This window comes from Alosa pseudoharengus, unplaced genomic scaffold (assembly GCF_046254945.1).
Source record: "Alosa pseudoharengus isolate Yale_2024_CS ecotype anadromous, Long Island Sound unplaced genomic scaffold, YU_APseudo_1.1 YU_APseudo_1.1_scf_23, whole genome shotgun sequence".
NCBI classification, from domain to species: domain Eukaryota; kingdom Metazoa; phylum Chordata; class Actinopteri; order Clupeiformes; family Clupeidae; genus Alosa; species Alosa pseudoharengus.
Window position 1 is genome coordinate 28,003,801 of NW_027468685.1, and position 19,875 is coordinate 28,023,675.

Below are 19,875 nucleotides of genomic sequence, written 5' to 3' on the forward strand. Positions count from 1 at the left end.
CCTGCAGTCATTTGATTTTATGATGAGTTTATGAGCAATCATGAGGCAAAATATTTTTTCAATCTTTATTATGGATTAGAATATATTGTTTGGATGCGGTGATCATTTATTTTATGATCATTTATTTAAAAAAAAAAAAAACGAAATACGATATGGGGATGACGAGGCCCCCAGGCAATTGCCTGACCATGCCTAATGGCAGGTCCGCCCCTGATTACATCAAAACAGTCCTTTCTTCACATTCTGGTCATTTTTGGATGTTTTAGACTAAACTCTCAGCATCAGTAACAGTATGTCTTTTGGAAGCAGTGTGTGGCTTTGAAGAAGTCTTTCCCTTTGAGGCGCTTGCTCTTGGTGCTGCCCCAGCAGGATGCCCTTTACAAAAGGGGATCACGGTCTCCCACAGCTTCCCGAATCACTGAGAGAGGACACCTACAGTCACGGAAACAAAAGACACAAAATGCCCGTTTCAACCACCAAGCTCACAGTTATGGAACTGTATACATAAGGGGTTGTGTACACACATCATTCACAAGAGGACATGATTCATGATGGTGAGGATGTTTACCTCTCTAATAAATATGCCTTGCCTTGCCTTGCCTCTGGCTGTAAAGGTGAAAACTGGTGTAACCCTAAAAAAGTAGACGATAGAATCAGAATCAGGTTTGTTTTGCCAAGTGAGTACACACAGGGTGTGTGTGTGTGTGTGTGTGTGTGTGTGTGTGTGCGCGCGTGCTAGCACAATCATGGGCAACATATGGCCCGCAGGCTAGCCCCAGCCCACAAACGTTTTTAATACGGCCCAAAGTGCCTTTGACAGGGAGAAGAAAGCCATGCCATTGTTCTGCATGCAAGCGGTGAGTCTAAATGTAGCCTACTTCTATAAACGTTAGTCCAACAGAGTGCACTGTCTACAATTGAAATCATGCTCAATAAACATCACTCTTCTCCACTGTACTCAGACGATAGTGCAGTGTGACAATAAGCCTCTGCATGCATTTGGATGGACATAACCAAACAGAGCCAAAAAATATGTGAATCCAAAAGGGAAAATGGTAAAAAAAAAACATCCTTCTTTTTGAAAAAGTGCCTTAATTGCTGTTTTCTGATAATCTTTTAGGGCTCTGTTTTTGCGACGCAAAACCTGGCACAAAGCGGATTATTATCCCGACGCAAAGTTTATTTCTATTTTACACTCGAGTCTTGCGCTATGCACTTCACTTTTATTAAGCCTTGCGCCCAGGGGTGTGGCAATTAACGACATAGGTGTGGTCTGGGCGTTATCTAAAAATCGATATTTTACGCCCTCTCAAATGCATTACGCCACTGACCAAGACAAGTCTGGTCTATAGCGAAAGGCTCATATGAAGCACAGCTGAACACAGCTGGTTTTCAAATACAGTCGAGTCCGAGTCAAGACCGAGTCTTTGAGGAAGCAAGTCCGAGTTGAGACCGAGTCCTTTAGGAGTCGAGACCGAGTCGAGACCAAGACCATAAAAACATGTCAGTTTTCATATTCATGATCTAATATCACCCCAATTAATAATCAACAGTTAGGCCCAGGCTTGGAATTTCACCATTTTAGGGGCAAGGCCACTTGGCCTTCAGTTGGGCATATTTGGTGGGGGGCACAAAGGCCACATGTCAGGGCCCCAAGGCCAAAGTTAACTATACAGTAGTAGGCTATAAAAATAATCAAAGTTGTCTTTAGCCTATTCACAGCAGTAGACCTGCATCACTGTATGAAACATTACAAAAACATGAAACATGACATATTAAATAGAACTGTAAATCATGTAATCATTTAATATTTAGATGTCTAGGCTATATTTAATATTTATATTTATTTTATATTTGGCCTGTTATGGAATCATGTATTGAGCAATTTAAGCACAGCTCAGCTTTAAGAAACTCAGATAGCCTAGATGCATGCTTAGCATTTTTTGATCATTAAGACTCCTTTCACAAACTCTTACTCTATATCCTCTGATTTTAATATTTACCTATATCTAGGCAATATTTGTAACATTTATTTTGTATTTGGCCTGTTATGAAATCATGAAGAACGATTTAAACAGATTTTGAAACCTAAAGACCAAAGTTGGAGACATGAATGTAGACCTTGCTGCAGATTACATTTTTAATTTAACCGGAATACGCTGGAACGGCTTACTGTACAGGGGACTGCTTTATTTCTGGTAAGGTCTGCTGTTTATTCTGATATATGGTTTGTCGTGTTGAACTAAGGGTTCGTGAAGTATTCCACCGAGATGAATGGGTAGGGGAGATGGGTATAGCACCTTATGTAGACGTTATGATTAAATTTAATTATATTATTTACTTTTCTCGCGAACCGTTCACCACAGCAATTAGCGGCTAACATCGTTTAAAAGCTGAGAAAAAGCTCTTTCATGTGATGTGATACATGTGTCTGTGTGATGAGTAGGCTTAACGATTGCGAGTATTTCAACTGAGAAGAATGGGTGAGTTTGGACGCACTTTCTGTCTTGCCATGCTGCTGTCATTTTCTCCACTGTGTAAGACTGAATTAGTTTGCGCTGTGATGCTAAGATTATTTTGACAGGCTATAGGCTAAATAAAAATCGCTATTAAACGGACGCAAAGCAGAATATTGAAAGAAGGGGGCACCAAGGCCAACGCAAGGGGCAAAGACGTGGCCGCCGTGAAATTTCATTTTCAGTTTTTTTTATATATGAACATAAAAAAATGCGCTGGTCTCGAGGACTCGGTCTGAAATTACGAGTCCTTCTCTTCCCACTGTGGTCCGAGACCGAGTCAAGACCGAGTCTTTGAAGGAACAAGTCCGAGTCGAGTCCGAGAAAGCAGAAATCGGTCTCGAGACCGGTCTCGAGTCCGAGACCGGACTCGAGTACTACATCACTGCCATCTGCCTTATGTTTGATAACAAAACCACTCTCAATGTGGACTGGACAACCCACTAAATTTATTTAAGCTATTCGCTAGTGACCATGCATTTTAGATCGCTAAAATAGGGCCCTTAAAGTTATTGTGCTGTCGATATCTACAACAGACAATTTGATTGGTCCAAACAACTCTGGTTTGGGTAGACTCAATAGATAGAACGACTCTACACTGAATTTCCCAAACTTAAATGTTGTGGGCGTGGTAAATTCAGACTGGCTTCCAAGCTACTTAAGCAACATGACATGCCATCTGTCAGTCAGCTTTCTACCATTAGCCTCCTAGCTTACATAGGCTAGTTTAAAATTCTTGCTGCATGTTCTAGGTTGTGTCAATGTTATCTTAAAAGTCCATTGAAAACCATTGTTCTTTAAAGATGCCATCACTCCAGAGTCATGTCTTATGAGACACTTCTCTACGGCAGCGAGGCAGCAAGGCGCACATTTTAAACCCTTTTCCCATTCGCTGGAGGGAGTGGCACACAACATTTTCCCAAATTCGGTCTACATTACCGTGAGACGAAATTACGAGACGAAAACAATGACTATAGAAAAGAGCCATATCTGCCAATGTATTCATGTAAACAGGAAGTTGATCTGCCAGTATAAGCAAATCAGAAATGGACTTGTGACAGAGTGCATACAGTAGGATAAAAGGAAAGGAACTGTGTTTGCTGCTATGGTAGCCATATGAGGAGTGGGGCCGGCTTGCCTGTGGTCAGTCCTGTAGGCTCACGTGGTCATCGGTGCGTAAAAGTCAGCAAGCAGCCGTGCTGCTGACCCCAGTGCCACGTACGCAGAGAACCACAGGGAGGGGACACCTTTAGCCATGGCTTCAGGCAGAGCCAATCTGTTAACTGTGTGTGTGTGTGTGTGTGTGTGTGTGTGTGTGTGTGTGTGTGTGTATGTGTGTATGTGAGTGTGTGTGTGTGAGTGTTGCTTTTAGTAGAATGTTTGAGTGTTCACTTGTGTGATGCATTAGTGTGTGTGTGTGTGTGTGTGTGTGTGTGTGTGAAAGAGAGAGAGAAAAAGAGTGAATGTGTGTATGATTGAATTGCTTAGACATGTTTGAGCGTTTATGTTTACGAGAGTGTGTGTGTTTGTGTGTGTGTGTGTGTGTGTGTGTATGTGTTTATGTGCATGCGTTGCATGCATGCACGCGCGTGTCTCTGTGCCAGTGACATCTGCTCCCATGAGGACCCAATATTAGTGTTCTCTCCCCATGCGCGCTAGTTGGCGGCTATCACTGTGATGAGTCTTTGGCACTGAGATACACAGGCACACAACCACACCCACACACTCACGACATAAACCAACACACACACACACACACACACACACACACACACACACACTCATCACACAGACCAACACACACACACATGCATGACACAAGCCAATAGGCACACATACACACTCATGACACAAACCAACACACACACTCTCACCATCACACAAGCACTTATCAAGTCTTCTTGCATATGCCAACCCATCAAGAATCTATTTAGTCTCACACACGCATACACACACTCACACGTAAAACGCATCCATCAGACATTAATTCTCAAGATTAGATGAGATTGGATTAGATAGATGTTTAGTTATCCCGGGGGAAATTGAAGAAGACTTAAGTTCAGTTTATGTCCGTCCTTCAGAAGATGTTGAAACTTCATTTCTCTCTCTCTCTCTCTCTCTCTCTCTCTCTCTCTTTCTCACTCTCTCTCTCGCTCTGTCTCTTTCTCTCCCAGGTCACTTGTCCCCATGCTAACCTAACCATCTCATCCCCTGTTCACTCTCTCAGATTGCTCTTTTGCGTTGACTCTGGCTGAAGGGCACTGGCGTGCTGTGCGTGTTTTATAACGACCATAAACCTCGGGACCTACCATTTATTAGCACAACTCACCGAGAGCAAGGACAAGGACATCTGTATGTCAGGGGCCAAGAGAGAAAGAGAGAGAGAGAGAGAGAGAGAGAGGGAGGGAAAGAAAGACATAATATGATGAGAAGATGAGAAGAGACAGAATCACCTCTCTGCTGTAAGAGCAGTAATCTAAAGAGTGCTGTGCTGAAGGAACGTTTATAGATTTCACCATATTCTTCCATTTATGCCACCGGCTACCTGTAATCAGTTCCATTTCACTGCATTGTCTATGAGTGACACAAACACACTCTCTCTCTCTCTCCCTCTCAATTCAATTCAATTCAAAAAGCTTTATTGGCATGACAAATAAAACATTCGTGTTGCCAAAGCAGTCATACAAAGTATGGAGGGAACATGGAATAAGACACAGAAAAGTGTCTATGTGTAGACTAGGTGTATAGGTGTACACTATATCACAGTATAATATATATATATTTATCACAGTGAAAAAGAAAGTGCTCCTCTGTCTCAACCTTTCCTGTCTGGCAGTGACCACATATTCTTTCCTCTTTGGGCAGCCATGTTTTCCTGTGCCTGCCTGTTTCCACTGTAAGATTGTGGTCACTTAGCATATACTTGGTCAGGATTTGCCTCTGCTTCGTATCTCTGACAGAGGAGAGATACTCTGCCAATTTATATTCTCGATTTAGGGTCAGATAGAAATTCATTCTGCTTTGACTGGTAGTTTGATTTCTCCAATGTTCCAAATAGTGTTCTTTTGCTTGTTTGATGACATTTTTTGACACTAATTGCTGATTTAGAAGCAGTACTGGTCTGAGCATGTTGTATATTAGTGTTTGTTATGGAATTAGTGAGCTTCAGTACCAGTTGGCACAAGGGGCTCTTATCAGGGTTCAGTTCCTGGGTTTTTAGGGCCTCAAAATGGAGTGTATTTTTGGGACTTGAAATATAAGTGCATCCAGAATTTCAGTGCTCGTTTTTGGATAGGTATTGCCAATGGGTAATGGCCTAATTCTGCATGCATCCCTACATGCATTGTTTGGTGTTTTTGTTTGGATTTTAAGTATAAATCGACAGAATTCTGCATGTAGGGCTTCTGTTGGATGCTTGTCCCATGCAGTGTAGTTATGCATGCGGAGTGGACCCCAAACTTCACTTCCACTTCCACTTCCAACGCAATAGGCTGTATTATGCTGTCAAATAATTTGCACCAGATTGATATTGGTATATTTATATTGTAAAATTTAGATTTTATTGCATAGAGGGCTCTGCAGGCTTTTTCTTTGAGTGCATTCACTGCCATGCTGAAACTTCCTGATGCAGTAATGGCCAGACCGAGGTAAGTATACTGCATCGTGTGCTCTAGGGCGGTGCCACCAAGAGTGAACGTGTCTGTGTTCCTGACATCTGGGTTTCTTTTGAAAAATCATGACTTTTGTTTTTGTGGGGTTTACTGACAGGCCCCCTCTCTCTCTACTGAACAGAAAAAAGCATAACATCCCAGCTGTAGGAGATGCTCTCTAATGTGTGGCAAACAAAGAAGGTGTTTACCGTTTCCACCACATTCTTTCAGTTATTCATGCAGCTCTGTCAGTGAATACTACTCAGCTATGAGAGAGAGGGAGAGTGTGTGGAGAGGAGAAGAAAGAGATAGAGAGAGAGAGGGAAAGAGAAAGAGGGAGAGTGGAGGGGTGAATTGAGGGAAAGAGAGAGAGGGAGAGTATACTGAAGGAGGGAGAAGAGACAGAGAGGGGAAAGGAGAGAGAGAGAGAGAGAGAGAGGAGGGAGAAACTGGAGCTTTGGGTGGGTATTCAGCACATTTAGTCGCTGCGGTTTTAAAACTAATTATCCCAGATTCCCCACATAATGACGCGAGAAACAGAGTGAGTGTGAAAGGCAGATAAAGAATGAAATCAACTAAAACAAATGAGCCTGGGCAGGCTACACACACACACACACACACACACACATTAAAGGTCCCAGTAGCATACAGACACACACACACACATTGCAAGCGCACCTGATTGATTATTCACCCACTATGTGGATACTGTTTTTTAGAATTGATTTTGATTAAGTTTTATTTAGTATAATTTGTATTTTGTATATTTAGTATATTCTTTATCTTCTACAGTCCTTATTGCTTAGTTGTGTTTTTTATATACTTTTAATTACTTTTTCTGCTGTTATTGAATGTGTGTGTGTGTTGTCTGTATGCTACTGGGGCCTTGAATTTCCCCTAGGGATCAATAAAGTATATCTATCTATCTATCTATCTATCTATCTATCTATCTACCTATCACACACACACCCACACACACACACACGCACATTCACACACATACGCAAGGATAACGGCTCCAGAATTTTAATTGGGATTTCCTTGCTTCCAAAGGTTACAAACCTGCTGTATGTAACCTTGAGCCCTGTCTGCCCTTAGGCGCCTCTAATAGAGTTGTCCATGACCATGTGACAAACTGTAACACACACACACACACACACACACACACACACACACACACACACACACACACACACACACACACACATGATCTGCATAAACAATCTGGCAATTAAAAATCTAGCACCACAAGACTGTGTCTGCTCCAGAATGGTCTACTGCTTGCATGCAGTAGTCAGTTCAGATTAAACAGGAGTCACTCAAATCTGAAGTTCTACATTTCAGTTTTCTCAAAACAAAGTGCAAGAACATCTTTGACCTCAGTGCCAGTAGCTTCCTTTTGTGACTGCTTATACCACGTTTAAACGTAGGGTATTCTGAAAAACAAATATGTTCCCCTCCTTCGTTTTTAAAAATAATTCCGTTCACACTGATGCTAAAAACAGCTGGGGAAGGGTGTCAACACCTCGAGCAAACAGGTGGCCAATCAGAGATTTCAAAGAAACGAGGGAACAACACAGCCCAATGCAAAAACACTGTTTTCCTCTGTCTACATGCAAACGTGAAACCGGAGTTTTCACAAATCTCCACTTTGGCTGGAGTTTTCAGAAATAATAGATTTCAGTGATTAAAACCTCCGTTTTCGTGGAAATTAAAGGCCAAACCGCATGCAAATATATGCCTTTTTCCCTATTATTATACGTGGTATTACAGTAAATGAATTAATGCAAATATGAAGTAATTTTAAAGTAGTCAGAAATAATACACAGACACTAGGGCTGGGATAAACGATTAATCTAGCGATTATTTTTTCGATGCATCGATTAATCTAACGATTCATTTTTTCAGTCCGATCCGATTCGATTATCGATTATCTCCCCGTTAATTCACTAATAGCAACTTATACATGTTTATTTACATATCTGAATGAAAAAACATGAATTCTTTAACACAGCAATATGTTTATTGCTCTTAAGATTCCAAAATAAAAGACTGAAGTGCAAGTAACTACAAGTGCAAAGTAATGCATTCTTAGTCAGAGGTAGCATTCAATAAAGTTCAGTAGGCTAGTGTATGTCTAATTGAGTGCCTGTCATTTTAAGACGTTCGTGTGGGAATCCTTGCAATTAACATTAACACAGTTAAAAGGCTGCTGATGTGTGTATGCAATTCATAACGTAGTTATAGTTCAAATAACAGTTCGTACTTCTCCTTTGGACAAGCACTTTTAAGTCTTGGAAAACACTTTTCCATTTCCATCGGGATTTTGCAAACAGAGTCAATAAAATGAGCCCTGCATGAGTAATACAAGCAGCTGCAAGTAAACATGCTAAACTTGACATCCAAACAGTATTCTAACGTTAGCTTTGAGATAGGGCTACTGCTTGATTGCATACTGTAACTTAACTTCGTTTAGTCTCCTCAATGTACTATGTTGTGATAAGACCTTAGCAGAGTTTACTTTAACTTTAATGCAGCTGTTTTGAACGAATTTGCGCAGCATGGTCACGATGCTAAGCGGATTTAATAGCAATTTAGCCCACTGTGTTCTATGCAGTGCTTCTATGTGGCAACAACAATCCTTCAACAATCGTGAATATTTTGTTAAATGCACATGCAGAGGAGGAGCAGCGGGCTCGTTACGAGAGAGAGCGGGCGGGGCGAGGAAAGGCTGTGTGAGTAAAAAGTGCAGCTCAATGAAATTATGTTATCTTATCTTTAATTTAAATAGCAGGCCTACAACATAGAACATCAATGTGGTGGCCGGTTTTGATTTCGTGGTGCCCAGCCACAGATTAGTCAACGTATGGAAAACACTGAAGGTGTAAAATTAAAAATATTTAGCAGCACACGTTATGCTTGACGAATCGACGCTCATATTTTGCGTCGACGTATTTTTTGCGTCGACGTCATCGATTACGTCGACGCGTTGTCCCAGCCCTAACAGACACTCACATATATTAATGTACTAAAATATTGATGTAATGTATTAACATGATATAAATTATCTTAATTTGTGTCATAACTCAACTCATTTGTACTAGATACAGTATCTGTTGTCCTTCAAACACTTTAATTGTAGAATGGAATACTCAGACACGCTGTATATTTGGTCTGTGAATTCACAGAGTGTAAAAGTGAACAGCTGTCTCCTGGATAGACAAATCCATCAGCTCTGGATACCCTTTCACTTCACCATGGCAACTGTTGCATCTCCTGATCCTCCAGTGAAGGGGTCTGGCCAGCACAGATGGGGAAGAGAGGGATTTAGCACAGCAGGTACAACAGGGCCTTCTCTACCACATCACAGAAAGGCTAATGGATACAGTGTGTGTACTGTACATGTATGTCTGTGATTGTGCTTGTGTGTGTGTGTGTGTGTGTGTGTGTGTGTGTGTGTGTGTGTGTGTGTGTATGTGTGCGTGCTCCAGAAGGTGTATGATGGCTCTCTTTATAAATATGATGTATATATGTATGTAAATCATATTGCGTGTTGGTGGCAAGTTTATATTTATTTGTTTGTATTATTTGTTTATTATTATTCAAAATACTGTGACATATGTGACACATTTATCTGAATCAATATACAGTCAGTGCTCTTTTGAGGAAATCAATATACTTCTGAGATGAGCCTCTGATTTCATGTGTAAGTGGGTGCACGTCTCATTACACTGATAGCATTTGTGAATATGACCATGCTTATCACACTTATCTGAAAAGGTGAAAGATAAGTGTTACAGTCACAGAACTCTAGATGAGCTGAAAAAAAGCTCTTTAGAACATAACGTGATACTGACAGTTATGTCAGTTCAACTCTTTTCTAATTCTATGAGTCGGATGATACTTAGACTTAAACTTAGAAAACTGTAATGTCCTCTAGGCTGTTTGTGTTACAACAGAGAGACATTAAAACACAACGGTACACACAAACACCAAACATCTATGGCAAAGTTACTCTGACAGACATAAACACACATCAATAAACACCATCTTGTCTGGGTGCAAGAACAGAACAGGCCCAAGATGGCAGCTCTGGACGTGGCCTTGATCTGGCCTGGATCTGAAGCTGACGTGGTTTAGGCTGCTGCATATAGTGACTGGGAGGCTCACTTTACCCAAAGCCCTTATCTCATGAACTGTCCCCTCATGGACAACAACACAGACAGGCTGTTCCCGGGGTGCTGTGCCTGCTGGCTACATACGTCTGTCCTGTTCTGTTCTGTTCTCGTTTACTGGCTGCCTCTTACGCGGAACAGCCACGAGACGACTAGTAACAGGGCTATCACTCTTCCTCCCCCTTCCTCTCCACTTCTCTTCCCTCCCTCCTCCTCTCCCTCTCTCCACTCCTCCTCTCTCCCCCCTCTCCTCTCTCTCGGCTCTGTTTTCTCTTGCCTAGCTGCAAACTCTCTCTCTCTCTCTCTCTCTCTCTCTCTCTCTCTCTCTCTCTCTCTCTCTCTCTCTCTCGCTTTCTGTCTCTCTCTCTGCAGACACGGAACATTCTCTACATTCCATTCCTCCTGATTGGACAGGCCCCGCACAACCTCCCTTGAGGTCGTTTCCACAGCACCCAGTGCCCCCCCACCCCTTTCCTCCCTGTTCTTCTTATGCCTCTTCTTCTTCTTCTTCTTTTTTACCCCCCCCCCCCCCACACACACACACACACACACAACAGAACATCATACACGTGTTTTTCAGAACAAGACGTAAAGAACCAGCCCCCATGAGTCAACAGTGAACACAGACATGTTATTCTTGGATTGGCAGACTCCAAACAAGAATGCTTGAGCCTTGGCCTCTCTGAGCTTTAATCATTTATCTCGAGCATCTCGCTCTTCTTTGGGTATCAGGACAAGCAAATCAAACAGATTGGACTGGGTGTTTTTGTACAGCCTACCAAATATTAGTGATACAAAATGATATCCTATCCAGTATAATAATAAACAGTCCAACAAAATACCTGCTGCTAAATAGTGTGTTAAATGCACTTAATATTGCAGTAAAACGTTTGTTTACAGAAAAGTATAACAACCTTGCAGCAGAGATACTCTTGTTGTTGGTGAATTAAAAAAAAACACCAAAAACCCGATGAGCAATTTTACGCCGTCCTTCGCTTTAAAAGCTATCCCCCAATTAACGTTTCACACTCAGGACCAATTATTTGCAACCGATTGCAATTTTACAGCTGAGCTCAACTCTTTTTATAGGCCTCTGCGTCTGCCCGAGTCATCCATCAAATGGACACATGGGACGGCACGGACAGTCCATCGCCTGCCACTCCGCTGCTGACTGCTGGGCTGGACGCTGCTCTGCTCGGTGTGTCACCTACATGCTACTCAGAGAGCTCTGGGATACCTCTGCCTGTGAGGGCATCTATCTCACCAGATAGCCCCTTTGGTCCTTGATACACACACGCACACACACACACACACACACACACACACACACACGCACACATATACACACACACACACACACACACACACGCACGCACGCACGCACACAAACACACACACACACACAAATACAGACGCACACACGCACACATGGAGACAGGCACAGAGGACACACAAAGAGACAAATACACACAGACACACACACACACACAGAGGGAAAACTCAAAATAAATACACACACACACACAAAGAAACAAACACATAAACATACACACACAAATAAATACACTCACATACAGAGAGCGAGAAAGAGACTCAGAGAGAGGCAGGAAGAAAAAGAACATGTAAGTATCCACAGACAAAAACACATTCCCTCTCTCTCTCTCTCTCTCTCTCTTGCTCTCTCTCTCACGCTCTCTCTTTCTCAGCCATTACCTCCCCCACACACCCAGCTCAACCCAACAGACATGTGTCCTCAGAGCCGTGAAATGCTGTAAGTTTTGTTTGTGGAGGTCTCTGAGGAGGAAGGGATGCCTCCCCTCCCCCCCTCCCCCACTCCACACACACACACACACACACACACACACACACAGAGGCCCAGATTAAAAGCTATATCCCCGACTGTGCTCCTAAAGCCCGTGTCCATCATTAATGCTGTGTTAACAACTAGTCTTCAGTGTTTAAAGGACAAGGATTTCTGTCAATTTTCCCTGTTCGCAGCTGTGACTCACAATGATACTGCTCAGTACACACATACACACACACACATACACACTCTCTCAGTTTATCTCTCTCTCTCTCTGTCTCTCTCTCTCTCTCTCGATGAGTCACACGCAAACACACTCACACAGGCACCCACACATTTACATGCCATAAATACACACACTTGCATGCACACTACCGGTTAAAAGTTTTGGGTCATCTTAGACATTTTAGAAATGTAGAAGTTTTTTAAGATCAGGGCATCAGTTTTCAGATTACTTTATGGAAATTTCTAAGTGACCCCAAACTTTTGACCGGTGTACACACACACACACACACACACACACACACACACACACACACACACACACACACACACTAACAAAGCAGACAACATGTATGCACTTACATACACACACACAGACACACACACACACAAATTCCCCTCCCCCATTCCTTGATGAAGCTCATGCACCAGTGTCTGTCCTCATTTTAAACATCCCTTCTGCCTAATTCACTTGGTTACATAAGAGACAATTATACAACCAAATCACTGGGCTCCTCAAACTGCATATCCGTCACAAGGGCACTTGTGTGAGAAGAGCGGTGGGGGTGGGGGTGGGTGTAACAAGAGAAAAACAGAAGCGGAAGTTGAGAAGGGGAAAAGACTGTGGATTTAGGCTAAAGGGAATCCACAGCATCTTATCCTCTCTCTCTTTCTTTCTCACACTCTCTCCCTCTCTCTTTCTCTCTCTCTCTGTCTTGTGTAATTGTGTAAAGCCTCAGTCATGCAGGTAGCGTAGATCTGGTATAGGTAGACTTTCCTCTTTAACACAGATCCCATCAGTGACTGTTGTGTGTGTGTGTGTGTGTGTGTGTGTGTGTGGGGGGGGGGGGTCTGTGTGCACGCACGCATGTGCATGTTCCTGCGTGTGTGCCTGGTGCGTCTTCGACCTGGCAGATCTAAAGGGGTCACAATGCCTGTTTCCTGTGAACACTGTGTGGCGCCGAGTCATGTGACCTGCACAAGACTCTTTTCCCCATTGGCTCCACCTCATGCCCCAGTCACACACAGCCATGCCTCCTTCACCGAGGGACATCAGCTTGGATCGCAGCACCACAGCCTTGTCTCTGAGGATTTCATTCTGATGCTCATGTATTCCCATATTTGTATTTTATTCCCACGGTCATAAAGTGTTATTCTGATGTTCATACATTCCGTATAGTGACAAATTCCAATTGCAGAATAATCATGTTCTTTTGTGTTCCATGACATCTTGTGTATCCCTAACAGTCTTTAACAAACATACACATTGAAAACAAATAAACCCCTACCCAGAAAAAGGAGAGTAACCCATCAAAGAGATAAGACTTCAGCGGTCACCTACACATCTAACATGCTTTCCTTTAACCTTTGACATTGACATTTTATTCATTTAGCTTACACTTTGTTCCTATGCTGCTTACAAATGAGGAATAACTGTCAAGCCAGAGCCATATAAAGGTACCTTTATATGGCTCTGTGTCAAGCTATAATACAACAGGAGATAGGGTGAGCAATGACCTACCAGTGTAAACAAATATAAGCTCACTGAGGATGACCATGCAACGTTTAAGGTTACATCCACATTTTAGAATGTGCTCTCCGTCATGTTTGCCACACACTCATTGGTCATTTCCGAATCCTGCTCAGGACATCGAGCCAGTAGGGGGCTCACATGATCACATGATCACATGACCATTCACGCAGTTGTCAGTAGAGGTGTGAATATTAATTTCAGCACCTCTAGTTGTCAGCATTGTAAAAATGCAGCGTTCAGTTGGACTACGGATGCTGCCAAAGACAGCAAGGCTACTAAAGCTTGTATTTCAGTCTCCATGTTGCATTCATTCACTGCTGTCCATTGTTTGTATTGTACCCAGTCACCTTGTAAGGCTACAGAAAAAGCCTCCATGCAAGAATGAGTAAATTTGTACACATATATATAAATATAAATATGTGGTGAATAATAAGTCTGGCTTGCAGCCTATATTTGGCCTGTTGTTTATGTATCCATGAGTGTGCAGGAGTGCGTATAAGGTCAACCAATTTGGTTATGACCCACACCACACCAATCAATCTGTTACACACGGAAGGTCACTCTGTCCACTGCTCACACATCTGTTTGATCACCCTGTGTATGTGTGTGTGTGTGTGTGTGTGTGTGTGTGTGTTGTACTGTTGGTGAGGTCATGGTGATGCACAGGACTACATCACAACTGTGGAACATCTGTCTGATCTGTGCATCTCAGGACTCTGAGAACATGTCTGTGAAGCAAGCGAAGAGCTGGAGGAGGACACATGAAACATTGTGTGTAATGCAATTGATACCAGCGTCCACTCCCACAACAACAACACACACACACACACACACACACACACATACACACGGTGGTAGTGTATTTTATCTTCCTGGCATCCCGATTCTCTTAAATGCCAAGAAGTCATATGCGAATGGATCTGACGTACATATTCATTCTTGGTTAAGTGTCATTACTCACGAGTCACCAACCTCACACTGGGATGAGGAGTCACTGTTGTTTGGACAATTAGCACTTCCACAGAAACCAGCAAGACCTCAGGGTGTCTTCTCAGAATGCCTGTTTTCGTCACACTACACTTGATAGACGAGAATGGGTGTGTATTCATCATATGTGTGTGTTCAGGTGTGTTTATGTACTATGTGTTTGTGTGTTCATGTGTGTGCATGTAGAGTATGTGTGTGTGTGTGTGTGTGCTGAATGTGTGTGTGTGCACGCACATGTATTTGTGTGTGTGTGTTATTGTTCCTCAGCAAGATTTCCCCCTTGTAGCCTAGTGTGTTCCTCGTAGCTGAGCTCTTGGAAACATCCCAGCTGTTTGCCTATGGCTGCGGGGGCTGGGGAGCTAGCTAATGCAATTAGCCCATGGCTGTGAGAGAGGGGGAAAGAGGGAGGGAAGGAAGGAGGGAGCTGACCGGGGGAGGTGGACATGGGGGTGGGTGGGTATACTGCCCAGTCCAGTGGACACTCCCAGATGGCATGGCGATATCTCCCAGTGCAAAAAGCCAGCTCAAATGTCATCTGCAGAGCATAATTAGATGAGAGAGAAAGTGGGAGTGAACCGGGCGGAGGGCAGAGCAGGGTGGGCTCGGGTGGAGGGTGGGGGTGTCCTAATGACACGCAGCCAAAAACTCATAAGCACACACATGGATGCATGCAATCACACTCACATTCCTTACACGTACAAACAAACACACATTTACACACACACGCACATCCGCACACACACACACACACACACATGCACACACACACACACACACACACACACACTCAGTCTCTCTTTCTTTCATACACAAGTACGCATGTTCTCCCTCTCACAATAAGCACTCATTGACATATATTCCACACATGCACTCAAGCACACACACGCATGTGCTGAAAAACACACACACACACACACACACACACAGTAGTTGCACCCTGCAAGTGAATTCCCTTGTGGTTGTGAGCAGCAGTACCTCTGAGGTCATTACATGCATTCAGATGGCTCACTTATGACCACTTGTACACATGTACAGAGAGAGAGAGGGAGAGAGGGAGAGAGAGAGGCCCCTCAAAGGAAGAGAAAAGATGCTAATGATATTGGTTAACCTCTAAAGTCCAGATTTATGTAATGGGTTTGGTGTTTGTGTGTGTGCAATGTATATGTAAGAAAGGAAATGAGAAAGGGGATGTAGAAAGAGAAAATGTTTCTTTGTGTGTGTGTGTGTGTGTGTGTGTGTGTGTGTGTGTGTGTGTGTGTGTGTGTGTGTGTGTGTGAGTGAGAGAGAGAGAGAGAGGGAGAGGGGGAGTGAGAGAGAGGGAGAGAGAGAAACAGAATGCAGAGAGATGAAGGGAAAGGACACTTAATCCTGAGCCCAACCCCCTCCTCTGAGCTTTCTCTCCACTCCACGACTCTCTGTGTGTGTGTGTGTGTGTGTGTCTGTGTGTGTGTGTCTGTGTGTGTGTGTGTCTGTGTGTGTGTGTCTGTGTGTGTGTGTGTGTCTGTGTGTGTGTGTCTGTGTGTGTGTGTGTCTGTGTGTGTGTGTCTGTAAGGTTCTTATGGTCACCAAATGTTCAGCAGTCACACGACAGCGCAGCAGCAGCGAGTCCATCAAGCAGAGAAACGGAACGGCAAGAAGAACAGTACAGCCCAGTACAGTACAAACACACACACACACACACACACACACACACACACACACACACACACACACACACACACATATACCGCACACATACACATACACACACACACACACACACACACATACACACACACACACACACACACACACACACACACACACACACACACACACACACACACACCCTGCATGAGATTGATTTCTTAAAAGGGATAATATAGTATGTAAAGTATGTTGTGTATAGTTCATGATGTTGTTTGATGCTAGCTTTCGATGAACACATAAAATTGGTTCCCCGTGGTCAGCTTCCTGCCTTCATTACATAGTGGACGCCATGCAAATAATGTCCAGAAAATGCATGGATGCAACATTTTGTTATGCACACACTAATTAGGCATTATGGCTGCATCAATCTTAATGTCCAGTCCATGAAAGCCCTGAGACTCTGAGGGGGATCCAGGGGAGATCAGATGTCCATTAAACCTGCGGAGCGACTACACTGGAGGCGCGGGGAGAGCTTGGCTAACCGCTGTGTGTGTGTCTGTGTGTGTGTGTGTTTGTGTGTGTGTGTGTGTGTGTGTGTGTGTGTGTGTGTGTGTATCTGTGTGTGTGTGTGTGTGTGGGGGGGGTATGGCTGACTGTGGTGTGCTGTGTGTTTAGTGTGTTGTTGGGTTTTTGGTCTTTTTTTCAGGGAGAGGGCATGAAGGGCGGTGGTGGTTAGAAGGGTGGAGGAGGGTTTAGTTGGATGGCTGGTGTGTGTGTTTATATTTGGGAGTCTGTGTGTGTAAAGGGCCGGAGTGCGTGCGCGTGTGTGTGCGCATGTGCGTCTGTATGTGTGCGTGTGTCTGTGTGTGTGTGTGTGTGTGTGTGTGTGTGTGTGTGTGTGTGTGTGTGTGTTTGTGTGTGTGTGTGTGTTTGTGTGTGTGTGTGTATGTGTGTTTGTGTGGGTTCAGAAAGGGGGGAGGGTTTAATTAGAGGAAATGGCTGGTGCAGCTTGGAAGAGCCAGCACTACTGTGGGAGTTTAATTAAATCAGGCTCATGGTCAGAGATGAATTAAAACTGTCTCATTATGTGCGCGAGCAACCGATAATGCTCGCAGTGGGGACAACACTGCCCGCATTCCATGCACAAGCAATCAGGACCAGCAATACAAAACACACACACACACACACACACATACAGACTCCCCTGAGTGAGTGGTCAGTGGTTACGGCCTCCTCAAACTCTGTTGTCCTTTCCTGTCTGTTTCTCCCTCTACCTAAAGTGCTGAGTTTGTCCAAAACAGATCTGGCTCGGCTTGGATCTGACCCAGAACCGGGCCACAGCTGGGCCAGAACTGTACCAGCCGCCAGCATCAATCTGGGCTCCATTAAACTGTAATGGAAAGAGCTGGCATGCACGTATGTTACTGAGCCCAACACACTGGCACATGCTGTTCAGAACGAAGCATATCCTTCAGACCAGACCTGCACACCAAGTGAGAAAGAGAGAGACAGAAAGAGGAAGAGAAAGAGAGAGAGAGAGGTTGATAGAAAGAGAGGGAGAGAGGCTGAAAGAGAGAGAGAGCAAGAAGAGAAAAGTCCTAAGGAGAGAGGGAGAGGAAAAAAGCACATGAGGTTGACTGTGAGAAGAGGGCATCATGTGAGCTTTGTGCACGCATGAATTAGCCCTCACTCAGAAGTGTGGAACAGAGGACACGCCGCACTCTGAGCTGCAGGCAGAAAGACACTAAAACGGGACAGCTTGTTTAGGATTCCAGTGAGTGTGTGAGTGTGTGTGTGTGTGTGTGTGTGTGTGTGTGTGTGTGTGTGTGAGAGAGAATGTGTGGTGTGTGCGTGCGTGCATGCCTGTGTATGATTGTGCTTGTGACTTTATGTGTGTAACTCTGTATGTGTGTGTGTGTGTGTGTGTGTGTGTGTGAGTGTAAGCGAGGGAAAAGATAACACACATGCAAGGGCATTGTAAATTTAGTGAAAATGCTTACCAATCATTAGGATACATTTTCTGGTAGCCTATCCATTAGGTTGTCTGCGTATTTCAGTCTTTTTTCTGAACTGATATTTTATGCGTTATTTTAGTCTTTTAGCCTCAAGGTCAACATGCGTCTCAGAGATGAAGACTTCAGATAATTGTCCAACAGTGCCACCAGCAGGTTAAATCATTTACTTTCAACTGCTTACGCATTAATTCTCAGTGTGTGTCTCAGTTTTCAATTTCCTGACATATTTTGTAAAACATCACACACAATTCTCTTCTCTAACACACAAAAATCTAACAGGAAGTAACTTGATTTAGTTTTTCAAACACAATCAAAATGCCACACTTATTCACCACTTATTCACACTCAGTCCTAAATGCACAAACACTTATTACTAAACACCATCCAATCATTGGCTTATAGGCCTATGAATATGTACTCTCTATAAGTATAGACCCTTTCAATTTGCTCCTAGAGGATTTCCAACTGAAATGCCACAACCAATGCAGATACTTGAAATGAAAATGAATTGGACTTTAGCGTAATGTTTTACAAAAAGTCGACCTTATAGGTAAAACTTGTCTTTTGTCCCCAAGTTATCATTACAGTTTGTGCCCATTGCTTACACACTAAAAACGAATACTTACACTGTAAAAAGTTTAACGTAAAATTTACAGCAACTTGCTGGCAGCAAATAACCAGTAAGTATTTCACTCTACAGTACACCTACTCTATATGAAATCACAGTACCTATGCCTGATACTGTAAATGCAAACTACAGTAGTACAGTGTAGACCAAAGCCTCAATACCTAAATTTTTTAGCATACCTTAAGCACTGTGTAACCATAGCTTAAACACATTTCTGCTTTGCACATTGTTTGCAATTCTACAACACACTGATTGCGAAACACTATGACATCACTTGCGATGTCAACAAGAACTTGTGGCCAGATCTGGACGGATCATAACACCCCCACCCCACCCTCACCACACACACACACACACACACAAACACACACAAGAAAAAAAAATGCAATAGCAATTTCTCCAGTAATTGTTTTTTCCCCTTTTTACTTTTGTTTTTTTGCTACACTTTTTAGTAGAGTACATTCACTTATAGTATTGCATTGATAAGTGTGATTCTATTTTTCTTTATTTCTGTAAGAATGTTTGTTTTTTGTAAAAACATTTGTTGCAAAAAAATGATTACTGCAGAAATTCAACTTTTGAGTTTCACAGAAGACTGAGTCTGAGAAAATGACAATAAAAACAGAAACACAATGACTACAGTGTTTTATATAAAACACATCAGTGTGTAGCTGTTGATTCGAAAGACTTATTCAAATGGTGATTGTGTATGGTT

At 43.1% G+C, this 19,875-nt stretch overlaps 1 long non-coding RNA gene across 1 annotated transcript in view; it reads right to left on the reverse strand.

Annotated features, from left to right (window-relative positions):
- Positions 1–19,875, reverse strand: part of LOC143141010 (uncharacterized) — a 22,807-nt gene continuing 2,932 nt past the window's right edge. The window contains exons 2-3 of the long non-coding RNA XR_012990717.1: positions 569–632; positions 1–432 (exon numbers count right to left, since the gene is read on the reverse strand). This is a non-coding gene — a long non-coding RNA (uncharacterized LOC143141010). The remainder of the gene's footprint in view (positions 433–568; positions 633–19,875) is intronic.